The following is a 14,843-nucleotide window of genomic DNA, read 5'->3' as shown; positions in this document are numbered from 1 at the left end:
TCCATGTACAGTAATATCATTATCCAAAGCACTTAGCTAAAGAAGATACTTGTAAACTTAAATTTAAATTTGTACAGTTTTTTCCCATGCGCTCCCACGTGCAATAAAGAAAAGAAAAATGATCCACTGATAAATTTAAACCCGCTCTTACTATATATACAGACGATCACACAAGCTGTACTAACACACTTCTGAAATTTAAATGACTACAATCTTCTTCCACGACCAATAAATGTAAAATTATCGCACTCAGAAGTTCGTGTTTAAGTTCTATGTTTATTCATAGATACTAAGATTAACAGCTACCACATAAACAATAAATGAGTCATCAATCGAACTCAGTATTGATGTGGCTTAAATCACGTGAGCCGTGCGATATAGTCTACTCTGCGCATGTTGTGTAAGGGTGTACAACCTGTATTGACAGATATTTTAGTTACTGTACGAACTATTTTGCCCACATGAAGTTAACGAAAACAAATGACCTCACACGAATTTCTAAAATAAATTTCAGCATTGTCTTGGTTTATCATGGCCTTCCTTCCGTGATATAAATCTTTTAACTTAAAATATTTATTTTTCTTAAAGGGCATTAATATTGAAAAAACAAAAACAGATATACAGTTAAGAGCTAACGCGCGCGGTGGAGCGAACACAAAATATCGTCTGCTAATGTTGGTCTTGAGTGAATTTGACAGAGTTAGTAAGGAAGGGTCGATAGCGCAAGGCAGAATACCTGAAACCTTAAGCTGGCGGTTCGACTATTGCTTTTTATAAATGACAACACACCTCGTTATGTGTATCGGACACTACATAGTAATGGAATATGATCTGAGGTACATGTATACTAAGTGATCAAAGGGTAAAAGGTATACGGCCCGCAATTAATAAAAGGCATAGAATTTCGGCATAAAAACAAAATCAGAATTTGATACGTGAACCCAAGAAGCAAGCTATTCATTCAAAAAGAACTTTGCAGTGGTTATGCGACTAAATGAGGCATTCAGGGGGAATGCTTTTAATCTCCACAGAGAACATTTTGATTTAAATCTATCGCCATACTCCATCCCAACCCACCACGCTAGTCCTACAATTTAAGACGTAACACGTGTTATTTACTACACCAAAACCAAAATATGTGATACGCCTTAAGTTGTGGACTACAATCACGCCATCTAAATGAAAGTTTTCTAACGAATTGTCCCCGTTGCACTATGATGAGATTAAATACTGACTGGAGGTGGTGGAATGGTGTGAGACAGCTGCTAATAAAATATTTTATTAGTATTTGGTTTGACTCGGCCTGGGTTCGAACCCGCAACCTTCCGCATCCAAAGCGGACGCTCTAACCACTTGGATCACCAGAGCAGTCCTTTGGTTATCATTATCAGAGATGATCGACCGCGGTGTTATTGCCCGGATCAAGTAAACAATAGAATAGAATGTGAAATTAATGGATGGAATAACAGATCTGAACAGAGATATTAAATAGGACAAAAGGAGCCACCGTATATAAAATAAAACAATTTAATCAACTGAACCAAATGAAATTGAACGTGACATTTGAATGATTCACTTTATCTTAGAAAAGAGTTACAAAATTTATGTGAAATTCAATTAGCCTTTTTGTTTTACTGACAGAACAAATTTCATCATATAATCAAGTGACTAATCAAACTCTAATTGCCGACATGTCAGCATAACCCGCCGCTTCCGGTTCACATTTTGGTGATAGGTCGGCGCTGCCGTATTTCTTCTTCTTCTCTCTCTCTCCTCTTTGGATCACCAGTTGCCTTGGCTGTAGACGGATCTTTTCCCACTGTGCAATACACTATGGAACTATTTTGTGCCTGCAAATAAAATAGAATACCTAACCTAAATACATCAGGTTTTACATCTCCTGGGATCAAACAGTATTTTCACTCTTTTTGCATCATATATGGTCTATCGTAATTCCAAAGAACTACGCTTTAGACAATTCGCAACATAATTCACGCTCACAACCCTGTTAACGTGAATTTGTGTCTTTTCTAGCGGCTGCTCTCATTCTTAACTGGAACTATGACATAATTAGACATCGCAGATAACTATTACTGCCCCTCGTTGGATATACATTACTAGCTGCACTATGCCTGGCGACACACGCTCCTTATACTAACACCATCAATTCTCGGTTGAAAAGAATTCACAACTTAATTGCACAACAAATTAATGGACTTCACTTCTTGTCCTAACTATGTTCCTTGGCTAAATTAGCGATTCATACATAGTAAAATCAAATCTCAGCATGAATGATACAAATCATTTACTTCTCATCATAAATCAAAGAAACCTTTATGATACAAATTTCTATAACACACAAAATAACTAAATCCGAACTCATTTATATAATGCATGAGTAATATAATATTAAGACAAAATGCACGCAAACAATTACTTCTGAACTGAAGAGAAAATTGATGTATGAATTCAGAATGAATAAATCCAAACAATAATTACAAACTTACATTAATGAACATATATTGTAAGCAGCTGAGACTAACCTTGTGCATTATTTGAGATTCGCACCTTTCTATGAAGTCGACTATCTCCTTTGGTGTTCCTCATTTTCCGACATACATCATAAGGACAATTTAATTAGAACTTTCACTAATTTCGCGACGGGAATTTCTTTAAGCATGAATTCGTCTGGGAACACACAACTACTCGTTTATCTTAGCCAATCCGGATTTCTTTCTTTAACCTCTAAACTTTTTAACTCCAATCGAAGTCAGAATAATTCTCTCTACTCCGCCTTTATTAATAACTATTCTGAAAAATATCATTTTATGACACCTGCTTCAAATGTCCAACATCTTCCTAAAATTTTCCCTGGTTTGTCTGAACTATAGTTATTTTCCGCTATTGACCATTGGCATCTTCCATGTCTCTGACCGCCAATGAACGGACGCTTATTAAAATTCAAGTCATGCCTCAGAGCAGAAGATGTTAATTATTACAATGTGCCAAGTTATTGCGAGCCTAGCCAATACATCAATCTTAATGGTTACATGTCATGCTGACCACGACAAAATGTACTGAAAATTTTTTATACAAAATTTAGCACCATTACGTATGCTATGAAAGTGTCAGTTGCAAGAAAGACTCTCTATGGCACCACCTTTGGGTTTTTTTCCCATTGGTCCCTCTTGTGTTCTTAAGTGGAGCTGGTATTAATATACACGTGTAACAAAATGGGAACATAAATAAATAAAATATAGGTTGATACAAATGCGCCAAATCCACCATATAATTGCAAAAGAACACAGGAAGTCAGAAAGACTCCATGGAGAAGTTGGTCTCGATGTGTGACTTAAACATAATGAGCTGCGTGAGACAATAACAACAAATATAACAGCAAAGAGTAGAGGAACTTAAAAACGACAATTTAAGGAGTCCATCGCGGAGTGAAGCAAAAGCTAATATGTAAAGAAAAAGTAACCCCCTTGGGTTGGTATGTGCCGCAGTTCCGATATAACTATTGGAAAATGTACAGATAGCGAGGTGGTCATTTTGCAAATGACTGCCGCTTCCGCGGCCCGTGAAATGTGGGGTTGGGTAGGTTGGGTCAAGAATCCCAGATTTTATTACATTTGGTCAAGAATCCCAGATTTTATTACATTTGGGGTCCCATACCTGAATATGGGAGGCGAGAGGGTGGCAAACTGTAAAGTGATGACACTGAATAACGATACAAGTTTAAATTATTAATTTTGCATTTTAGGAATTGTAGGTCAAGTTCTTACATCGCACCAATTACTTAGACTTACTACTCGATCTTAAGAAAGAAGACGAATACGTAATAAATTTAAACTGTTCATTGTTTTCTTGTTGCATCATATATTCAAATAACTATAAAGCTCACCTTTTTAAAGAGCTCTACTACTGAATTAGAGAGCTCTGGATATCCAACAGAGAACTCTGTAAATCAATTAGAGACCTCTACTAAATGAATAATTGCCTCAAGTAAATATTGTTGAGCTCTAAACTTGAATTGTAGACCTCTCTAGTTCAATTGGAGACCTCGAGACATTAATGAGAGAGAGAGAGAGAGACAGAGAGAGAGAGAGAGAGAGAGAGAGAGCATTCATTCAGTTATAGAACTCTTTAACAGAATTAGAGACCTCACTGGTTGGACAAATCTAAGAATGAATCAAACAAGTCTTTAGAAGAATCTTTCTTATTCATTCGAAGTGGTCTCTAATAGTAGTTCTATACATCCAAGCCCAACTTCCTTCATAAAATTAAAAATAAATTACTGCTTTATTTGTTAATTTTGTCGGGAGAACCGGTACGGGCAGGGAGGAGGAGGAGAGTGAGTGCGTCAGCCATATGTAATGGAAAGAGAATCCGGACCAAAAGTATTGCGCGTCAAACTCGATTGTCACATATGTATGTATGTATGTATGTATGTATGTATGAGTGTGTGTGTGCGTGCGTGTATGCGTGTGTGTTTGTGTGCGTGTGCGCGTGCATGTATGTATGTATACATACATACATACATACATACACGGGGCCCCGAGTGGCCGAGTGGTCTAAAGCGCTCTCGGTCACGGATCACTGCCATCTGACCTCTGTCTGCGTGGGTTCGAGTCTCGGGCTCGGCCAGTGTGGATATGTGATGGTGGTTTTTTCTGGTGTTTTCCCGGGTTCTTCCTCTACCATTAATACTAGCTGCCATGTATGGCCTATCTTGCGCTGAAAAATGGCGTTAAACCCTATAACAACAACAACACACATACATACATTCGTATATATATATATATATATATATATATATATATATATATATATATATATATATATATATATATATATATATATATATATATATATGACATAGTACACTTTTAGACAGACGCAATTTATATAGTGTAGTGCGATTTCGTTCTTAAAATTCCTAGGTCCATGTACTGAAACAATTCAAGACGATCTCACGTGATCCAACAGGGATACTGATACTGGTTAAAAGACCATACTGACTTAGTTCCTGATTGGCTATCAATATTTCGAAATATCACATGATTCTTTCGAAAGCTTTTATTGCTGTTGAGTGTTAGTTTACTATATTCGTGAATTATTGTGCGGAATCATTTATTATTGATATTATTACTGGTCCTGGAAAAGATACATTGCGTGGTTAGATTCATTTATTTAATATAATCATTTGTTGGATTGCAGTGCTGTGACATTCATTTTAAAGACCTTCGGATAATAGCTGTACAGATTACTGTGAAACAGCCAAATACATTTCGATTCATAGCTCTATTGGACTTTCCGTGGATTCATTTAAAGGACATTTGGATTTAATACATAGTGACTTGTGTAGTGTTGGTACATGGTGGCATTGCAGTTATCATTCGGAATATAATTGAAACGTAATGTATCTTTTTGGCGGTAACTCCACTGGCCATTATACAACCGAAGGATATCTAGCGTGACATAAAAATTCTAATTAGGTCACGTGACCAAAACTACTGCTCCACGTGAAGGACTACAGAAAAATTAAGACTATTGGTCAAGAAAACACTTATCCTAAGAACGTTAAATCTCACAAAACAGGCTTCAGTAATTATCAACATGCAATAGAATCTCTAAAAGAGAATTAAGATCTCTGTAATCATCAAACCAATTCCGAAGTAAGTGAGTAGTGAAGTGGGGCACCCTAGCCTCAATGGAAATTAGCATTACAGGACCCCTTGGGCAACTCTAGCCTCAATGGAAATTTAACATGGGAAAAATCATGGGCAACTCTAGCCTCAAGGGGAATTTAACATGGGAAAAAGTCTTGGGCCACTCTAGCCTCAAGGGGAATTGAACATGGGGAAAAAGTCATGGGTCACTCTAGCCTCAAGGGGAATTGAACATGGAAAAAAAAATCTTGGGTCTGTTGAGCGAAAAGGGAAAATGGAACAGGGTCGGGACCCTATTTTAATAGGGTCCCGACCTGATGGGTCTATGGAAATGGAACATACGAAAATTGAAACAGGAGAGGTCTCTATTTTTTTTAAACAAAAAAAAATATAAATAAAAAAATGGGGTAAGCAATTGAAAGTCTATCTCTTTTCGAGAGATTGGAGTGGCCCTGAAAAGGGCCTTTGGATTTATGTTAATATGCCCTTAACATAAAGGGCATCTGCGGCATCTTCTTGTCCTCAAGCTGCGTCTTACTGCAGGGCCATAAATCAGAGTCCTCTTGAGGCATCCTTGTCTCTCCACATACACTCTTCGTATCCACAGACTGGTGTCTGACCTGTGGACAACTGTCCACTTGAATCGGACATATATTAGCATGTCCGTCCTGAACATCATCGAAGAAACAAGGGTTGATGATTCGACTGTGGTCCACATCTTGAGGCGCCGAGAACAGGTGAATCAATGCAGTGAACTGCGCTTATTTATAGGTAGAGGAAGGATTGAAACGGATTGAGTTCATTGACCAATCCAAACACGCGTTACAAAATTCAGTCAGCCCGCATCCAATCCGAAGAGAACAGTCTGTGACGTCACGTGGTCTATATAGATTCGCTAGCGCCTCTGCGCTGTCAATCCATGCGACAGTTATTTCAACATAACGGAAACTCAGAAAACGATAAATTGGGGTGCACCGACGGTGGAGACTACCCAAGGGAACCCGGACTTAATTTCAGAAGAGGTGAATTGGGATTTTGTGGATTTTCTTACCTCGCAAGAATTTGTTCCGGAACCTTCGTCACCTTCTTCATTACCGCACGTGGAGAATTTTAGACAGAGACAGAAAGAAGAATTGGAGAAATTTATACAACGGCAAAAGGAAGCGGAACAAGCTTTTCTCCTACAGCAACAGCAGCAAGAAGAAGAGGTAAGAAAAAAACAAGAAGAAGAAGAAGTAGCACTAGCAAAGAAACAAGGGTGTGAAAATCAAACGGTCACGGTACTGTTGGACATTTTAGCGGAGTTAAGAAGTCTGAAACAAATGTATCAGACTTCTTTATCACGACCGAAGAGAATACGACCTTCCCGAGCTAAACACTCCAACCCTGTGACTAAGCCTATCGTGCCACCCTTAGTGATTTCAACTAAATCATCATCAACAGTACGCAGTCCAGAAGTAGGTCTCGGCCGTGGCAAAGGCTTAAGACAGTTAAAGTTGATTGCTTAAACTCACCCCTACACCAAAAACTAAAGGCCCTTTTCAGGGCCACCCACGTCTCTCGAAAAGAGATAGACTTTCAATTGCCAATAACTAAAAAAAAAAACATTTTACCCCTATAGTACGTGTCTGTGTATGAGTGTGTGACTGTACGTTCTTATTTTAAAATCAAAACCCAAAGACACTTACCTTTATATCTAATTTATTCTTTTATAAATATTTACAATCCAATTCACAATTCACAACAAATCACTTTAAAAAGTTCATAGACTTCTTCTGTCTCATTGTTCACTCTCTCTGTTTTTTGAATTTCTTCACCGTCACAGTCTTTTCCTCCTCTTCCTCCTCACTTTCTTCCCTTCTTCTTTTCTTCTCCTGTTTCTTTTTCTTTGCCTCTTGTAAATAGAATTGTCTTCTTTCTTCCTCTTCTTCCTCTGAAGAATCCCTCTCTTCTTCTGACTCCTTTTGTTTCTTTTTGGGCAATCTGGAGACCAATGTCCTTTTTCTTGAAAATAATAACAGGTATCTTGACTTTTGTCTTTTCTAACCCCTTTTTTTCTTTTTTGACGGTCTGGACACTCTGAAGACCAATGCCCTTTCTTCTGACAGATAAAGCGAATATCTTGACTTTTATCTCGCAAGGAAGGAGAGTAGTCCGTCGGCTGGTCTGAAGAAAATTTTCTAATGACCCCTCGCAAAGCTCTGATGAAATGTTCGATTTGGGTAGTCTCTTCCATCGTTGTGCTCAGTTTGAGAGTGAAATGAATAGTGAAAGGACAAGACACACACCCTTTATATACGCTGGTCTGCTAGGACTATAAATTAGTCTATGGTGTTTAAACTTTAGTCATTTGACGTTTTTCTATCAAGATGAAACGATCCAATTCATTTGAGAAGAAAGAAGAAGAAAGTAAGAGGCAGAAACGTGATCTATCGCCTCGTACCAGGGCTGAAGTCTTGGCACAAATTCATGCCAGTGATTTTGAAGAGGACATGAGTGAACCAGAATCCAAACCCTCTAAACAAAGTTCACACCCTTAGTTAACCCTGAAAAGTACTATGACATTCGAGAGACAGAAAAGCGCTCCTCTAGAAAATTTAGAACCACGGTTTACAAATACACGGTGAAGTTTAAAGTTTTCAAGTCCGAAGTACCGTTGGAGAAAGCAGAAGGGTTCATCACTGGGGTGTGGGATTCTTTACTTACCACACTCAAGCGACAATGTCAACCCAAAGAAGACGATCGCTTGAGACTTTCCATACAACACGACGGTTTGAAATCCCCTGTTTGGATCGAGTTTAGCAGCCCTGCAGAATTGACCGCTTCCAAAGTCATGGACAAGATTCAACACGTACAACAATCCAATGACCAGTTTGACATCACCGATGGAAAAACCACACTGGACATGACCCACGTCTCTCCTTCTCAAGGGACTGGACGCAAAAAGATGTTATTGGTGGACGAGTTTCGCAGCACCAAAACAAGTCCCGTCCAAATTAACAACCCTGAAGACCAGATGTGTTTAGCCAGGGCCATCGTGGTGGGACGAACCTATGTCAACAAGAACGACATGGCAGAATGGAAAAGAGCCTGGAAAACTATTCGACAATCGGACCGAGCCAAACAACGAAACGAAGCAGAACTCCTGTTACAACAAGCTGGCTGGCCCAAAGACAAACCCTGTGGCATTCCTGAAATGCAAACATTGCAAGATGCCCTAGCTCCACGCTACACCTTGAAAGTGCACCCTCAAGAAATGCGTGGGCCTCTGTTGTTTCGAGGGAAAGAAAATCATTTTCATGCAAGTGGGACAAGTACAGTTTAAAGATTCGATGAGCTATTTGGCCATGCCTTTGAGCCGAATGCCTAAAACGTTTGGAATGACAGAAATGGCTAAAGGGTACTTTCCACACTTTTTCAATACGGAAGCCAATCAACATACCGTTCTACCCCATTTGCCCGAAGCTCACTATTACGACCCCGACAACATGCGTACCGAACAACGAGAAGCTTTCTACGCTTGGTACCAGGCTCATGCCTCGGACCCTTTCGACTTTCAGGAAGAAGTGCTAAAGTATTGTCGTTCCGACGTGGACATTTTACAGCGATGCTGTGGAAAATTTCGAGAACTGTTCATGGAACACGAAGGGGTCGATCCTTTGAAAGAAGCTTGCACCATTGCGAAAGCGTGTTCCTTAGTGTACCGCCAACGATTCATGCCTCAAAACACCGTGGCTGTCATCAGTCCTCAAACGACCAACTATGTCAAACCTCAATACTCGGTCAAAGCCCTACGCTGGTTGCATTACTTGTGCGACAAGGAAGACAAGGAAGACAAGTGGATTCAGCATGCCCGCAACGGAGGGGGCGAAAAGACTATAGGAACGCATTCGGTCGATGGATGGGACTTAGAAAACCCCAAGATCGTGTACGAGTTTAACGGTTGCTGATTTCACGGATGTCCCGTCTGTTACCCTGACCGTAGCACTAAAAATCAGTTTTTACAACGAACCATGGAAGACTTGTACCAGGACACTTGTCAGCGACGCCTAAAGTTAGAACAGGAAGGATACCAAGTGGTGGAAATGTGGGAACACGAATACGATCACCGTTTGAAAACCGATCCCGAATTTAAACGCCTCGTGGAAAGTTACCAGTTCATGGACCCCCTGAACCCGAGGGATAGTTTGTACGGAGGAAGGACCAATGCCACCTGTTTGCTGTTCCAAGCCGATGAAGAGAAAGGAGAAGAAATCAAATACTTGGACGTGTGTTCGCTGTATCCCTACGTGTGCAAATATTGTCGCTTTCCTGCAGGACACCCGCAATTGTTCACGGAACACATCGACCTGAAAAACATTCGACAATACGAAGGCTTGATCAAGTGCAAAGTTTTGCCTCCCACGGACTTGTACCATCCCGTGTTACCTCACCATTGCCAAGGCAAACTGATGTTTCCTTTGTGCCGTACTTGTGCCGAAACGTGCAACCAAGATCAACCTTGCCAGCACTCCCAGGAAGAACGGGCCTTGATGGGGACGTGGGTCAGCGTAGAATTGTTCAAAGCTCTGGACATGGGATAGCAACTGTTAGAAGTGTACGAAATTTGTCACTTTCACAACAATACCACAAGGGTGACCCCACTCAGAAAGGCATTTTCGCAGACTACGTGGATGCCTTTTTGAAACTGAAGCAAGAAGCCAGTGGCTATCCTTCCTGGTGTCATACTCCCGAAGACCAAATAAAATTCAAAGAGAAATACCGGGAACAAGAAGGCATCACTTTAGATCACATCGAGAAAAATGAAGGCAGGCGATCGTTTGCCAAAGTGATGTTAAAATACTTGTGTGGCAAAATGGCACTACGACCGTGTTTACCCAAGACGGAATATTTAATAGAACCTTCCCGCTACTTCCAGATGATTCACGACAAAACCAAATTCACGAAACACGTGGACGTCGTTCGCGAGATTTTGATCTTGTCAATTACGAAGAAGATCTGGACCTTGTACAAGACGATCCCTTTGGAAATGTTATCATTGCGGCTTACGTGACAGCCCATGCTCGCTTAAAATTGTACGAAGCTTTAGAACTGTTAGGGGAACGTGTCTTGTACTTTGACACGGACAGTTGCATTTACATCCATCACCTGAGTCAACAGCACCCTGACATCGAAGGAGACCGTTTAGGAGCCTGGACAGACGAGCACCCCGACGACAAGATTCTAAGTTTCGTCAGTGGCGGTCCTAAAAATTATGACTACGAATACCGGGACAAACAAGGAGAAATGCACACGACGTGCAAAGTGAAAGGATTGACTCTGAATTATCGTACCAGTCGAGTGGTGAACTTTGGGGTATTGAAAGAAGCCTTGCAGTCTAGAGAAGATGAACACTTTAAAGTGACCACCTATGAACCCAACAATATTGTACGTTTACCCACTCACCACATCGTCAGTCGACCCTTGGAAAAAGTCTATCAAATCGTGTACCAGAAGCGAGTGCGACTTCCCAATCATTTCACCTTACCGTATGGACACGTCGGTATTGGTCTGTATATAAAAAGGAACCCTAGGCAAGATCGATAGTTCACTGTGACTACCAAGACCAAGCGAACAAGATAAATACTTTCAGAGAAACACAAAACAAGTTCAGACATGCACAATTCAAGTTTGGGCGCTCTGAAGTGGAATGCGATTGTGAGCCTTGCGATGGGAACGTTGCTGTACGCTGTGACCTTAGCGATGCCGTAAAGCATCATTGGAACTTTGTTCTCACTACCCCTATCATGGAAAGTGATGCTGTGCGTGTCAAACCTGAGGGATGCGAAAGCGATGCCACTCGTCCTCTTGGACACTTTACTGGGTTTCGTTTTAAAGGTGAATGTCTACCTTCACGTCTACTTCCCTACGGATGTCATCCAGCCCTGAGCAAACTCCTGTCCATGTCACCCAACCCTCATCGAAACGAACCTGTGAAAGACGAATATTCGTTTACTGTGCGTTTGTCGGAATACTGCGACTTTGAAAATCGTCTTCAATCGTTCAAAGGAAAATGGCCTAAGTATCTGGGAGGTCCGACCCCCGAAGAATTAGCCAGAGCCGGATTTTTCTACTTGGGCGAAGGGGATAAAGTCAAGTGCTTCAGTTGCGGTGTGTCACTTCACCACTAGGAACCGCAAGATTCGGCCTACCTAGAACATGCTCGTTGGTCACCGAATTGTCAGTACTTACCTTTAGTGGGACCGAGACATTGAAGTAACTCACCATGTCGTTGAAGAAGAAACCAGATTGGTTAGGAGTCAAATGTTGGACATCACCGAGACCAGTGTTTAAACTTCATTTCAAAAACGATATTGAATTATTACCTAAAGAACTGCAAGAGAAGATTTACAAGGAAGTTTGGCAGGGGTTTGCCAGAGTGAAATCTCATTGAGTGACTGTAGAACTTTTGTGCCGAGAAATTCACAAGAGGAAAGTGAAAAAAATCAACCAGTGTGTTAGATTTCTCTGGGTCAAGTGTGCATTCGTCCTATTATATTACTCTAGACCGTTTACATCATAAGAGTTCAGTGACATTCTTGAACGTTACTCTGAATGGCAGTGGTCAGAAATTACTCACTATGTGGATTACTTTTGCTCTAGGAGAAGATTGTGAATTGTACGGACTGACCTATTCATGGATACTTTACAAGAAAATATTCGTGCTTTGCCTGTGGAGTTGAGAGAACGCATTTACCGAGAGCTGGTCAAAATACAAGTGAAACGTAAAGAACAATTGCATCCGTTACGTCACCAGATGTTTAACCACTGGTACCTGAATGGTATAAAAGAACTGATTCGTCAGAAATTGTTTCAGTGGTCAGACCTTGTTAGTGAGTTAGTGAATGAACGGAATGTTCATCATTTTGGTTACTTCGAGATTCACCCAGAGCAGCGCATTGAGGAAGACAAGTTAAAGGATTACCAACATATTTACGTGGAATCTGCTTAGCGGAAGGGAAAACTTCTAATCGAAGTTTGAACTGTAGGTTACAGTATGCAAGATTTCCTACTGGAGAACGAAGACGTCTGGGTAGAATGTACGTGTATTGCTTCCGAAATAAAGTGACTATAAAATCAGGAATCCATGCCACGGCTGATGTCACAAGTGATTGAAAATATTCCGTGGAAGGAACTCAATGACCATATTCAAACCGTGGATCATTACCATCAACTATTACAAGAACTGTATCCAATCAATTTGGGTCGACAAGTGGTGTGTGTCTTAGTGACTTGTTTTCTGGGATTTCGTTTACCAGCCGATTCCTTGTGGACTCTTTACGATCAGTACTTACCACCCCAATGGCCTTAAATGTTCACGAAAGACTCTTTTTGCTCAAAGCCTAGCGTTTTCATCTGGATACTTCTCGACCTCTACAGGAAAAAAAGATTCGTCAACTTTTAGCTACCGAAGACGTGTATGACGATGTGTGTGTAGCTTGTAACTTACACCCCCATTGGACAGATGTTCGTGACTGGAAAAAGGGGAGTTTTGAGGCTTGGACCCAAGAAGTGGCCCAGTATGCACAAGAGTTGTTCAAGGAAAAAAGTTACTTTTCAACCTGTGTTAGTGACAGTGCCAGAAGAACCCGTCACCGAGAACAACCACTCGCTTCAGGACAGGACTGTCATGGACATTCCTGAAAGGTCATTCCGGGAGGACACTTGTGTGACAATACCTCATGTAGAGACTGTAAGAACATTACACACTGTCCCTAGGACATCTTGGTTACCCAAAACATGTTGTACAGAGACTTGTTTATATTCCACTTTGATCGTTTTGATGTGTTTTTTTATTCCTGTACATAACTATTTGGCTTTTATGTATTTTTGTCTTTCGTGTTGTTCATATTTGAAACATTCAATAAACGTGTCCTGAAAAGAGTATATAAACTCTCGTCTTGTCTGTTTTTGTGTCACAAATGACATTCCTAACACTATGACTACCTCTGCTGTCTCTGCTCCCTCTTCCTCCACTGTCAAAGTCATCGACAAACACTTAGATCGTGCCAGTTGGGAGGCTTTGTATCTTCGCCATCCCTTTAACATGCTCATTGCTGGACCTAGCGGTTCAGGCAAAACCGAATTCGTCAAACGCTTGATCGAACATAAACATCATTTGATCGATCGTCCACCTCAACGCATCGTGTGGTGTTACAAAGAGTGGCAATCGGCGTACAGCCTCTTGCGAGAAAGTGAAGGCGATTCCATCGTGTTTGTGGAAGGCATTCCTAAAGAAGACGACGGCATCGTCTCTGACTCCTGTCAAACCCATTTGGTCATTTTTGACGACATGTTAGGAGAAGACGAAGAAGAAATTAAACTGTGGTTCACGCGCAAAGGGCATCATCGTAATGCCAGTGTCGTTTACATTGCTCAAGCTTTGTTTCAACAAAGTAAAGCCCATCGCACCATCAGTCTCAATGCGCATTACGTGGTCTTGTTTAAAAGCCCTCGAGATAAATCGCAAGTGCAAGTCTTAGCCAAACAGTTAGGGACGCCTTGGCTGACTCAGGCGTACGACGATGCCACTCAAACTCCACACGCATATTTACTCGTCGATTTGAAACCTACGATCCCCAATGATTTGCGATTTCGTACCCACTTGTTTCACCACTGGTGCCAAGACGGAGGGCCTGTCGTGTACACGTCTCCGTCCTCGACTTAACTTCACTCAACAAAAAAATCTACAAAAACCTCAGACACTTTTCGTCTGTCTCACACACAGTTTGAACATGATGTCCCTTCAGTCGCATCTTCCCGTCAAATTGATTCGTGCCTTGTATGGCATCAGTCGAGAAAAAAATCCACAAATACGAGCTCGTGTCTTAGAAGCTAGTCTCAAAGAAGTCTTACGATGGTTCACGGTGACAGCACGTCAATTACTACAAGGGATCATTCAGATTCCTCATCAAACCAAACGCTTTTTTGATCGAAACAAAGTCGCTTTGACCCAACTGGCCGATCCTCGCATCGACACTCAAACCAAAAAACAAATCATTTTGAAACCTGGAGGGAGCGGTACTCTAGGAAGTGTCATCATTCGCCCTCTCTTAAGATGGGATCCTAATGCTCCCAAACTTCTCGCCAAAAAGAAAATCAAACGAAGCTCCAAGAAGAAGAAAAAGAGCC

Source organism: Sinohyriopsis cumingii, chromosome 6, assembly GCF_028554795.1.
Source record: "Sinohyriopsis cumingii isolate HCF-2022 chromosome 6, ASM2855479v2, whole genome shotgun sequence".
Classification (NCBI taxonomy): Eukaryota; Metazoa; Mollusca; class Bivalvia; order Unionida; family Unionidae; genus Sinohyriopsis; species Sinohyriopsis cumingii.
This window is presented reverse-complemented; position numbering follows the sequence as displayed.